At 34.5% G+C, this 12,142-nt stretch overlaps 1 protein-coding gene across 4 annotated transcripts in view; it reads right to left on the bottom strand.

Moving 5' to 3' along the window:
- Nucleotides 1-12,142, bottom strand: part of CDH12 (cadherin 12) — an 877,868-nt gene that overhangs the window by 564,479 nt on the left and 301,247 nt on the right. For all 4 annotated transcript variants that reach the window (XM_074329051.1, XM_074329054.1, XM_074329053.1 and 1 more), the window contains exon 2: nt 9,168-9,251. The gene's annotated coding sequence lies outside the window, so the exon portion shown is untranslated. The remainder of the gene's footprint in view (nt 1-9,167; nt 9,252-12,142) is intronic.

The raw sequence follows: 12,142 nt of genomic DNA, 5'->3' as shown, positions 1-12,142 counted from the left end.
CAGGGGGTCTTGGACCATATTCCCCACAGATACTGCTCTCTGTACTCTAAAGTTTCTATAGGAGCTAGAGTATGACAATAGTGGAAATTAGGAAAGCATTTCATAGGTGTCTTCCCACTCTAACTACCATAGCTAAATACTGAGATTTTTAAAGGGTTAGAAGTCACGCTGTGTCCTGATTTTAAACCAACCAGGCAATTCCCTCGGATTTATCATAGATAAAAATTATAACCTTCCCTATGTTCTTACCCTGCTCTGATTTTCCAAAAAGTATATATTTTCAATATCCATATATAAATGATCAGCTATAAATTTGCTGTGAGACTTCTTTAAGGTAGTTATGCATACATTAACAGGGTACATAGTAATTAAGTTTGAAGCTCTTGCACCTGCATCTAACTACCTATATTATCAAAAGTTGACCTTTTAAACTTCATCTACCTATATTTTCACAATGGACACTTATTAAAAGAACATACAAATATTATATATTATTTAAGATGAGTTTTTGCCGGTGCCTCAAAATGTTAAGGCACTTACTCTAAGCATTCTTTTCATAATGGCAAGAATTGCAATGCCACAAACTAGATGCAAAATTTATTTAGATATACAATTAAACTGTTATACCTGTTTTCAGAACTGGTATGATTTTTCTCATAAGAAACCCCTTCTCCAGTTTAAACTATTGTTAGGCCCAAAAATGTAAGTAGTCTGTGAAGATTTAGCTCAGTATCTTTGAGGTGTTGTTCAGTCTTTCACATCTCACTCTTGGCTTGCATTTGAGGTGAAATGGGCACATGTGACCTTACACAGTTGGGAGGAAGAGGGCTTCCTGGCACAGTGGTGATCATGCATAGTGGGGTGGCTGGCATCTTTTGAGGTATGTTGAGTTCAATCGCTTCCTTGGGTATGCTTGTTACACATTATTGATTGTTCAGCTCATAAACATGTCATCTATTCTCAGTTCAGCCAGGCCTTTCCCCTGTTAACCATGCTACTGCAACCTCATAATTCTCCAGACGCTGCCGATTTGGGGTGTGGCCACCTTGTACAGGTGTCTTCTCCAGTGCCCAAAAGCACTGAGCAAAGATTGTTTTGCCCTGGGTGCGTTTACCCATTCAATGGATTACCTTTCATATCCTCAGACGAATCAATCCCTGATCTCCCTCATCTATTACCATGCTTCCCCATAAAACCAGCCAGCAGCAAGGGGAAGAAAAAATAATAATAATTCACTTATGTCATATTTTCTCAGTCAACCACAGGAAAATAGGACTCATGGCTCAGCTGTTGTTGAAAGCACCATTTTGTGTCCTCTCACTCCAAGCTCATCTTCACTGCAATGTAAGAGAAACTTCATGATTTCATTCACCAGACCTCTGTTCCACTCTTTCTCAAAAATGCCCTTCAAACTCCTGTCTTCATGTTGAAAATTAATTCTGTCTTCATTCTATTTCCATAGCTTCCTCTTCAAAACTTGGCTCACCAATCCATCAATGCTGCTCATGTCGACATAAATAGTGCAATTCACATTGGGAATTCTAATGGTCTGTTGTCAGTCCTGATCGCTTTCGAGTCATCACAGCACTGGAGCCCATTCAAACACTTGTTTCACTTGATTTCGAGAGGACACCGCTCTTTTTATTCCTCATCCTGCACTGCCATTTTTATTCAGTCTCTTTTCATTCTTCCTCTCCCTGACTTGATTTTACTACAGTGCCCCCGAGTCTAGCTCTTGGACCTCTCTGTTCTTCTCTAAACTTTCTCTGTTATTAACCTAACCCTGTATCAAGTTATTTAACCCATTTTATTACAAAAAATAGGGGGATATCTAACAGCATGGTGTCTAGGGCTAGACTGCCTGGGTTTAATCCCAGTTCTGCCACTCAGCATGTGTGTAACCTGGGAAAACATTATGCTCTTAGCTTCAATTTTCTCATCTGCAAAATGAGGATACTATTAACAATGGCTGCCTCTTCAACAGGGTTGTAAAGATTACGTAGGGTGCCAGATGGGCACTGGGTTTATCAGGGGGATGACTTCATAGGCTGTATAGATGCCTGACCACTGTGCTGTACACCTGAAGCTGAGGTAGAATAGCATTGTATGGCAACTATAGGGGGGGGATACACACACACACACACACACACACACACACACATATTCACGGGAAGAAAGGAAGATAGTCAGTGGTATTGGAAGAGTTATATAAGATGTCAGAGGGTAGTAGTTTGGGGGAGGGGAATTATCACTTTGTGTGTAAATGTCTATTTTGTTGCTTTGTACACCTGAAACTAAAAAAAAAAAAAAAAAGTGCTAATACACACAAGAAACTTAGAATAGTGCCTGCCATGTAGGGAGTATTAAGTGTTTGTTTTTTAAAAAAATGTATATAGATCAAATGTCACTGAATTCATATACTAGAGTGAACTCACCCCTGAATTTCCTATAAATACTTTCAATGGGCTAGTGAACATTTTTCCTTAGATATCTAAAGGCAGCTCAAACTTCACAATCTCGGTTAGTGGCAAAAGCATCTTGCAGTTGCTCAGGACAGACATCGCAGAGTCACCCTGGACCTCTTGTATTTTCTCATAATGCACACATAATACGCTACTACGTCATCTGGTCCCTATCTTCCTACTTCTCACCACTCTGTCTGCTGTATCACTGTTCCCAGCAAGTATCATTGCTTGCCTAATATCATTCCAACTGCCTTAAAACGGTCTCCTCACCCTCTCCTGTGCCCCTATAGTGCATCATAAACACATCAGACAGAGAAGTCCTCTCAAAAGATAAACTGCATCAGGCCACTGTTCCTTTCAGGTCCATCCGGTGCATTATAGTCTCACTCAGAGGAAAAAGCAAAGTCCTTACACTGTCCACAAGGACCAGTGCCTACAGGACTTCACTTCCTACAACCCATCCCCACTCTCTCTCAGCTTCCACCAATCGGGTCTTCTTGCTGGTTTTTGATTGTGCCTATTGACGAACCCCCACCTTGGCGACTTGGAATTTGAAGTTTACTTTGGAATGCTCTTCTTTAGATACTTTCGTGGTTTGTTTCTACAACTCCTTCAAGTCTTTTCAAATGTTATTTTATTAGGAAGACTGTCTCTAAACATGTTTTTTTTTTTTTTTCTCTTTTTTTAATTGACAAAATACTTTTCCCATTTCCTCTGCAACACAATAAGTTCCTATCACTCTTCTCAGCTTATTTTCTGAATAGCATTTATCACTCTCTATAAACTGTTTTATCTATAATCTGTTTGCTTTTATTCTACTTACTAGAATGTAAGCACCAATGAGGTTAGTAATTTTTAATTATATTCTTCACAATTTTTTTCACTATCCAGAGAAGAGTTCTAGACACATTGTAATATATAGACTGTACTCAATAACAATTTTTGAGTAAATTAATCCATGAATCTGTAATTCACACATTCTTCGTCAAGAAGTGGCTGGGGAGAATATTATTAAGGAAAAAAAAAGATAGTCAAAATATTTTTTTCCTTTATGTCACCCACTTTACAGAGGTATTTGAAATATAAAAGAGCATTTAAAATCCTAATAAACTGCATTTCACATACAATATTTTTTTTTCTCTATTCTCCCTGTCTAATCATTATTTTAAAAGTAATTCGGATATGTAGACACAGAGGCACATGTTTACTCTTTTAAAATCATGTCTTATTGTTTTTTCAGCAGAGTGTAGAAGCCAAGATTTTGTGGTTAAACAAGGGTTGCTATTATGAAGTCAAAGTAATATAGTCTATCCTTAGTCCAAAAATATGTAATAAGTTTCCCCAAAGTTTTGTTCCTTCCTTTCCTCGAATTGCTCCTGGTAAAAGCAGCCCAGCTTTGTTAGAAACCAGATAAAGGAACAACTAAATGCAATAATCCACAATATAACAAAGTTGTTTTACCCTAAAATCATTAGACAAACTTGTACCCAAGCATGTGGCACTTAATCGGTATTTCACAGGAAGGAAAAGCAGTAGCTGAAAAGATTTTTGAACTAAAATGGAGCAGTATAGTATTTCCTGGCAAATGGAAAGAAAGTTTTTTTTTGTTCCAAGAATAGCATGCTGAATAGGGTACACCCAGTGCAGAAATAGCCTAAATTACATTATCGGCTATGTTACTCTGGTTGATTTCAAGGATAGGGCAGTGTGGCTTTCTAAAATGTCACATGAAATCAAGTTCAAATATGAACACAAACTACATTTCAATACTATATATTTATAGTAGTATTTCATAGTATATGTATATATATATTACATAATTAATCTGCCATTCTGGATTAGACACATTAAAGATCCCCTTAACTAAAATAGATAATTGAGTACTGGCTACATTAAAAGAATCATTGCCAAGGGATTATTTGATATTGAACTAGGGAATCACAAACTGGAATCTATTTCTGTCTCCTTAATATACTCATAACTATCCTTCAGTGAGTGATTTTATTATTTTCTGCTCTATCCCTGGTGCTTTTTTATCAAATTGCCAAGTTCAGTTTTCTTATAAACCTGATTTATAAGAATACTGAGAAAATTAACAAATTAGTATATTTCAAAAGCTTTAAAATTTGATTAAAGTTTCTATCTTCAAGAAAAAATGAAACCTCTCACTGTGCACAATTTATTCATTTGCTTCCAAAGACCTTGGATTAGAATAATTTTTCAAATATAAACAATTAGTAACAGGCCATTTATTTACTAAATGTTATATTAGAGACCCAGCTGTCTGTACCTCCTTCATCTGACAATTTTAAAGTTAGGATTTTCTCATGACATTTCACTATTTAAATGTGTTTAGCTAAACAGGGAGTTCTTTTGCTTTGGATATTTTAAAGTTATTTTCCATATACTGTCCAAGAAGAAACACATTTCAGTCTAAGAAAATGTTTAGCATTTTCATATAATTTGCCTCCGCTACCCTAGAAATATATCTTAGCACTTACTCAATTTATTTTCATGTGGAAGGGGCCTGGTTTGAATCAACTTTAAAATTATATTCTGCTGACTTGCAAATGTCAGATCTATGCTAATTGAGAGAAGCCTTAAAAACTCCGACACTTTTTATTCCGCCACAAATATCCCACACTCTCTATATTCTGATCCTTGGTTTTCCAGTATAGCCTTTACGAGGTTAAGAAGATGAATGCTCATTGCTTTTAATCCTTTCCATGATTTATGAGTCTCTTGGTATCCTTTCCCCAGAGCAGCTACAACTGTGTGGTTGTTCTGCCTGCTGCTTAAATTACACAGACATCTGCAAAGTGAATTATGGATTGTTGTCCCGCAGACCATAACCGAGCATTCTCTTCATCTCTCATACATGATTTTTTTTATTAGAACAAAGATCATGTGCATTTTTACTGGCTTATGTACTGAAGAAATTGTGAGCTAACCTGAGTTATTGCACAATGTCCTGGGTTATGACCTGTCACATAATATCAAAGCAGCATGACATATAAACAGGGTTCCTTTAAAGCAAGAACACAACATTTCCTATTTATTTATATTTTACCTCTTTATTTAAAGAATACCATTTTTAGGTTCACAGAAGGACGGTGACCTTTAAAAGTAACTAAACATACGTTCCATTGAATAAAGGCACGTGTAAGGGACCTTTGAGTCTCTGAGTGTACAAGATTTTAAGATGTTGTGGCTTATGACTCTTTTACATTGAGTAAATAAATAGAAAATACATAAAGAAGAATTCAAGACAGATCGGAGTATGTTTTGGATTTTGCTTTCTTTCCACTGATACCAGTTGTAGTCAATCTGTTTTAATAATTCTGTAAGCTTACAGCAATCATGAGTAACTGAAACAATTCTTTCTTCTAAATAAGAAGCCTAGCAGAGTCTAAGTTGAAAGAGTCAATTCCCTCTGCATTTTTCTTTCTTTCCTGTGCTTATTATTCTGTGTAGATGAATGAATTATAATTCCCAATGACAATTCCATTGTGAAATCCTAACAGACGTGTCCCAAATGACTAACCTTTGACAATTACCAAGTATTAGAAATATACCAGCATTTATTTTTTACAGAAGTGCTAATCACAACCCAAACAATAACCCACTGAGGGAAAACTATACTAATAAGATTTACAAAATGATTTCTAGCAATGCCTTACAAAGTACATTTCTTTTTTAAACAAATGGCTTTACAATTCATTTTCTAAACGCTATTGTCAATTCAGCAGAATGCTCTGAGCACTAATACCAGCAAAGCTCAAATCTACTCCTGGTTGAGCGAATCCATCCTTCTTCCCTCTTGTGTTTCCATCAGTTTCTGTCTCACCTCCTCACTGCTGAGAATGTTCCCTGAGTGTCAGGACCTGATATTCACGCCAATGCACTAATGACTTAAAAAAACAAAACAAAACAAAAAATCATAAATCCTAGATTTCTTTCTCTCCGTGTCAGCCTCTGTTAATTTCCAGAACGTTCCTTCTGTGACAGCACTTTTCTCCTTCTCATAATGAAGTGAAGTCTGAAAGGATTCCTGAAGGATTTGACTTAGTTAATACCCTAAATTCTTTAAATATACACCTACATAAACAAATGTCTTTTGACTACTGATTACATATAAATATTGTGTAAGAAAATATAGGAGACAGACAGAAATAAGACTAAATTGGAACTTCCAAAGATTAGGAACAAAAAAAGAAAAAATATATATATATAATACATTGTCATCAAACATCTTATACACACACACACACACATACACACGTACACACATACACAAACACAAATACACAGCCCTGATCAGGTTATTTCTCTACATTAATAAATAAATAAATAAACACATAAATAAATAAATACATAAATACATAAATAAATAAATAAGTAAACATGGCTCCACATCACATAAAGCATAAAGCCCACAGCACAGACACACTTTTAAATTTCATTTAAGATGCTTTGTCATTTGAGACTACTCTTCTAGATTTATGTACCAACTACCTTCATATTTGATATAGATGGAATTCTCTAACTCCCCAACTGCTTTAAAACTCACCAAACATGAAACAATGCTACATATCATGCCTTTTATACATCTATGGCCTCTTCTTTTACATATTTTCATTTCTCTATGAAATTCAGTCTTTTTTCTGTGTTTTCCCCTCCCCTTTCAACCATAACATGACAAAAAAATCCTGTCTCAACTTCTCTGCAACCATAATATCTTTCATATTGGAACAAAAAGTGTCCAAAAATAATGAATGTTTTCTGCCCATATGAAGAAAGAATGATTTGTTTCTTTTTCTTTTTCATTTTTGCATGCTTTATAATAAATTATTCTATTTACTTGCTAGGCAATCACATAAATGATAACTCAGGAGAATAAACAGTAAATTTTGTAAAGCTTTTAAAGAGAAATAGATTGTCCCTACTTAGTTCAAAAAAAAATTATGAATGAAGGTGGTGGGATTGTAAACAGACTCTCCAGAGTACTACTCTATTCAAAGTTAAATTAATGAAAGAAATATTTTAATACTAAGTTTGTTTGGCTTGACATCTATATCTTCAGTATTCTTGAACATCATTCGCTATTTTCTCGTATCATTCCACTGAGATTACTTTCAGGTCTATTTTCATTAAACGAAGTTTATGAAAACCCTTACATTAAATGGAAAACAATTTTCTAAAATGTCTTCTGCATTAATTTGAACTCTCTCCTGATTGAAAACAAGCAAACATTCTAATTTGTTTACATTTATCCTTTCTCAAGTTTTTATCTTTAAACTATTCTTATATAAAGTGATTATCAAGCTCATATAGCATCACAGACACTATTTAGGTTGATGGAATCATAGTTTTATAAGAAGGAAAAGTTGCCAGTGTCTGGATTAAATTTAAAGGGCAATTTCTTTTACCCTATCAATTTGAGTATAAAGTCTGGAATTAAACCCCCACTCCAAAATTATTCAAGTGAGAAATTTTAAAACTGAATCAAATTTTCTATAAAAGTGCAAAAAAATCATAAAGTAAAAATAGGATATTTCCATGCGAAAATTCTAAATATTGATGAGAATAAATTGAAGGATAAAACGGATGAATGACAGGGATTAGGAGTCAGTAGTAGTTGAGATATAAAATGGTTAATTTTATCTCAAACATTTAATCATGAAAAATGTATCTAAAATGTGTATAGTTTTTATTCAAATCTAACACTTGAAATTAATTGATAATTTTATCAAACTAGATTAAAGCATACCACTTTTTAATAAATGCATCTCATAAAATACAGTTAAAAACAAAAGGAAAACATTTAATGGTTGAACCTATTAAATTTGAGTATGCAGAGAGAATCTGAACAAATATCACAGCTAGGTCCATAAAGCCACATAAGTTTAATCACGTTTGCCTCATCTCTTTAAACTTTCCTTTCTGAACTATTACGTAAATGGTTACTATTAATTGATAACAAATTGGGAACTAACAATATGAAGCTTGCTTTGATTATAGCCTAAGAATAGACGCTACAATTGCCAAGCAGCTAGTGTCAAGACAGTGCTTTAATTATTGTCTCCAGAAGGTTAACTGTAAGTATTTAAATCAAAGGATTTAGATTCCTGCCAGCAACAAAGGAAAAGGAGCCTACAATTGCCTGCCCAAGAAACAACTGACCTAGACTCCACCATATTATTATTAATAAAGACGAGAAAATGCGTGACACCATCTCTGTTTCCTGGGTCAGAGCTTCATCTGATGCTCACCTTTGAAATAAGACACATGCAACCAATTTAACAAAAATAATACCCAGTAATTATTTATGAGGAAGTAGACAAAGTATCATAAAGTATAATATAAAAGGAGAAAATCAATTTCTGTCTTTAGAAGGCACATACCCACTAGGTTTTCTCAAGGAAACAGGAAAATAAATGGGGACGTGTAAAAGGAAACAGGAAAATAAATGGAAACACTTAAAAATATAGAATTCTTGCTAAAGAAATGGTTACTTAAGTTTCGTGGTTTGCCGTGTTGTTGTGAACTACTTACCTGTAAGCATATAAATATGTGACTATTCTGATTTCTAATGAAAATTTATATTTTAAAATGTAACAGAGTTTTAAAAAGAATTTGAATTTTGAAGTATTTATAAAAGGTTAAGAGCGTATGTCTTGATGATATTTAAATGTCACCTACCTTTAAGAAGGCTGGCATTCTTTAAAACTCCAAGGTGTTATTGAATTCCAAATGGAATATATTCCAAAACAGAGCCAAACAGAGCTGGAAAGATAAACATACACAAAGATGTAATGTCAATTATTCTCCAATATACATTGATTTTAGAATATTTTCCATTTACTTAAAAGCTGCAAAGAGAGTTCAGCATTCTTATATACCACATATTCAATTTATCCTTCTGTGAGCATTTTATATTTCAATGGTTCATTGTTAACAATTTCTAATACTTGTGATGCATGAACTCAAATGAACCAATATTGATGCATTCTGATTTCTGATCAGAATACTTCTGATTTCATTAGTTTCTCTCCTAATATACGTTTTTCTGTTCTGAATATCACATTGAATTTAGTTTTGCTACCTTCTCAGCCACCTTTAAACAGTGATAATTTCTCAGATTTTCTGTTTTTGATGACCTTGAGAGTTTTGAAGGGTAATGATCAGAATGTCCCTCAAGTGGAACTTGCCTCATTTTATTTTATTTTTCCATGACTGTACCAGGTGGTGGGGGCAGTGGAGATGGGAGGCCTAATATATTTTTTGTTTGTTTGTTTTATTCAACTGATTTCTGAAGGAAGACCACAAAGATAGTGTCATTCTCATCATTTTGTATTAAGGGTGCATGTCCCCACCGTGACTTTTGGTCTTCCTTTCCATATTTTGCTTTTGGAAGAAGGCACTGAATACAGCCTACTCAGGGGTTGGAAGTTAAACTCTACCTACTGAGAAAAAACTATATATATCTACAAAATGTATTTGAAATTCTTCTGCAAGAAAGACTTGTCTATGTTCCCATCTGTTTGCTTGTTTCTGTATTCATTCACTCATTGACTTCATTCAGTAATTTATATACCTATACATCTCAATGTGAATTCATGGATATTTGTTTTGCATTTTGTGTTATAATCCAATACTACACTGTTTATTGTGTTGTTCAAATTGCTCCAGTTTGGGCCTCTGTGAGCTCCTTCTCTTGGCTTTGTAACCTTATGACATACCACAATAGTTTGTTTTATTGAACAGGCCCTCACATTCTACCACTATTAGACAATTCATGCTAAATTTACATAATCTCTGTCTCAGCATCTCGACTCAGCAATATGTTCAGGGGCCCTAGTTCCTTTTATTGATGAATGGTATTAAAAAACAATAGGGGGACACTAGGGGTACTCCTTGTTACCGGGGTGCTTTTGATTCTAAGCCTGTCAGTGGATTGACCTAGGACATATATGTAATTATACTAATGTATATAAGACACATATCCATAATTCTTTCTATTAAGCTAAATGTCATTTCCTACTGATATATTACACTCTAACTCTATAACACATTTTAAATAAATAGCATCCTGGGTTTAATATAGTATATTATTGAAAACACATCTTACATTTCTGTTTGAAATGTCCCTATGTGAGTAACATATCAGGATTGATCACTAAAGAGATACCCACACAAATGAGAAAATATGTGCCTTGAGTCTGATTTGAAGGAATCTTCATGAAGTCCTTGGAAATGTTTGTCCTTAATTCCTACTCAAGTTCATTGTGCTTAAAAAAACACACAAAATAGCCTTTAATAATATGTGTACATAACCACAGTTGTCTGGTCATTTTTCTGTCAAGTGCCACACATTGAAAAAATAAAGAGTATGAGGAAATACATGTTACTTAATAACAACCAATACAATTTCTTCTGTTGATGTACCCTAATACTATGTCCGTGTTTTCACATGGTTAGGTTTGTTTCCAAGATAGAATGTCTGCGTTATATCAATTTTATCTATGTTAGAAGTTCCATTTTTAATGAATTATAACATTATTCAAATTAATGTCTATATATTAGCCATTATAACGAAATGGGAAATAGAATAGGTAGAAGTACTTATCATCATTTTTATCATAAAAAAATGAGTGGAAAATATAGATAATAATAGGCTAGTCTGATAATCCCTATGAGATACATTATTTTCTGGAAGTAAAATCATCAACTCATTTTATCATTCTGTTATTCTGGTGCTATGGACTGTCTGTTTGTGTGCCCCCAAATTGTCAGATGTTAAAATCTTAATCTCCAGTTTGATAATGGGAGGTGAGTCCTTTCGGAGGGGATTAGATTATGAGGGTGGAACTCTCCTGATGGGATCAGCATTATTATAAGAAGAGATGCGAGAGAGCTTGCTTCTCTCTGCTCTCTGCCATTTAAGGATCTAAGGAAAAACTATCTGCAAACCAGGGAGGAGCTCTCCCCAGGATCTGAATCTGCTGGCACCTAGGTCTTGGACTTCCGGGTTCCTAAAACTTTAAGAAATAAACATTTGCTATTTATACTGCCCAGCCTATGGTAATTTGTTATCGCAGTCCAAACAAATTAAGACATGTGGTAACTAATAAAAGCTTATGTGTCAAAAAATCTTTAAGATTAAAAAACATTAAAATAAGAAAAAACTTCAAAATAAATTCTAAGCCAGTATATACTTTGAACTATATTAGAAATGTTGCGTAAAATGTACCAAAATCTACATCAGTTTCCTTCAACTGTGGTATGAAATTATCACAAATGCAGTGGCTTAAGGCCACTCATTCTTTCACCACTATGGTGTTCAGAAGTCTGAAATCCGTATGACTGGGCTAAAATCAAGGTGGTAGCAGGCTGTCCTCTGGTCAGAGGGTCTCAGGAAGAATCCTTCCCTTGCTTCTTTTAACTTCTAGTAACTGCCAGCAAACATGGTCTTGTCCCCACATCATTCCAATTCTCAAGACTTACATTTAAAAACCTCTGGTTCTTCCTTCATATTGCTTCCTCCTCCGTGTGTGTGTGTGTGTGTGTGTGTGTGTGTGTGTGTGAAATCTCCCTATACTTTTCACTTATAAGTCTGGGATTACAATTTGGGCTGGCACAGATAATCCAGGATAATCTCCCCATTTAAAGATCCT

This window comes from Rhinolophus sinicus, linkage group LG03, assembly GCF_036562045.2.
Source record: "Rhinolophus sinicus isolate RSC01 linkage group LG03, ASM3656204v1, whole genome shotgun sequence".
Lineage (NCBI taxonomy): Eukaryota > Metazoa > Chordata > Mammalia > Chiroptera > Rhinolophidae > Rhinolophus > Rhinolophus sinicus.
Note: the sequence above shows the minus strand (reverse complement) of the source record. Positions and strands in the feature narration are given on the sequence as shown.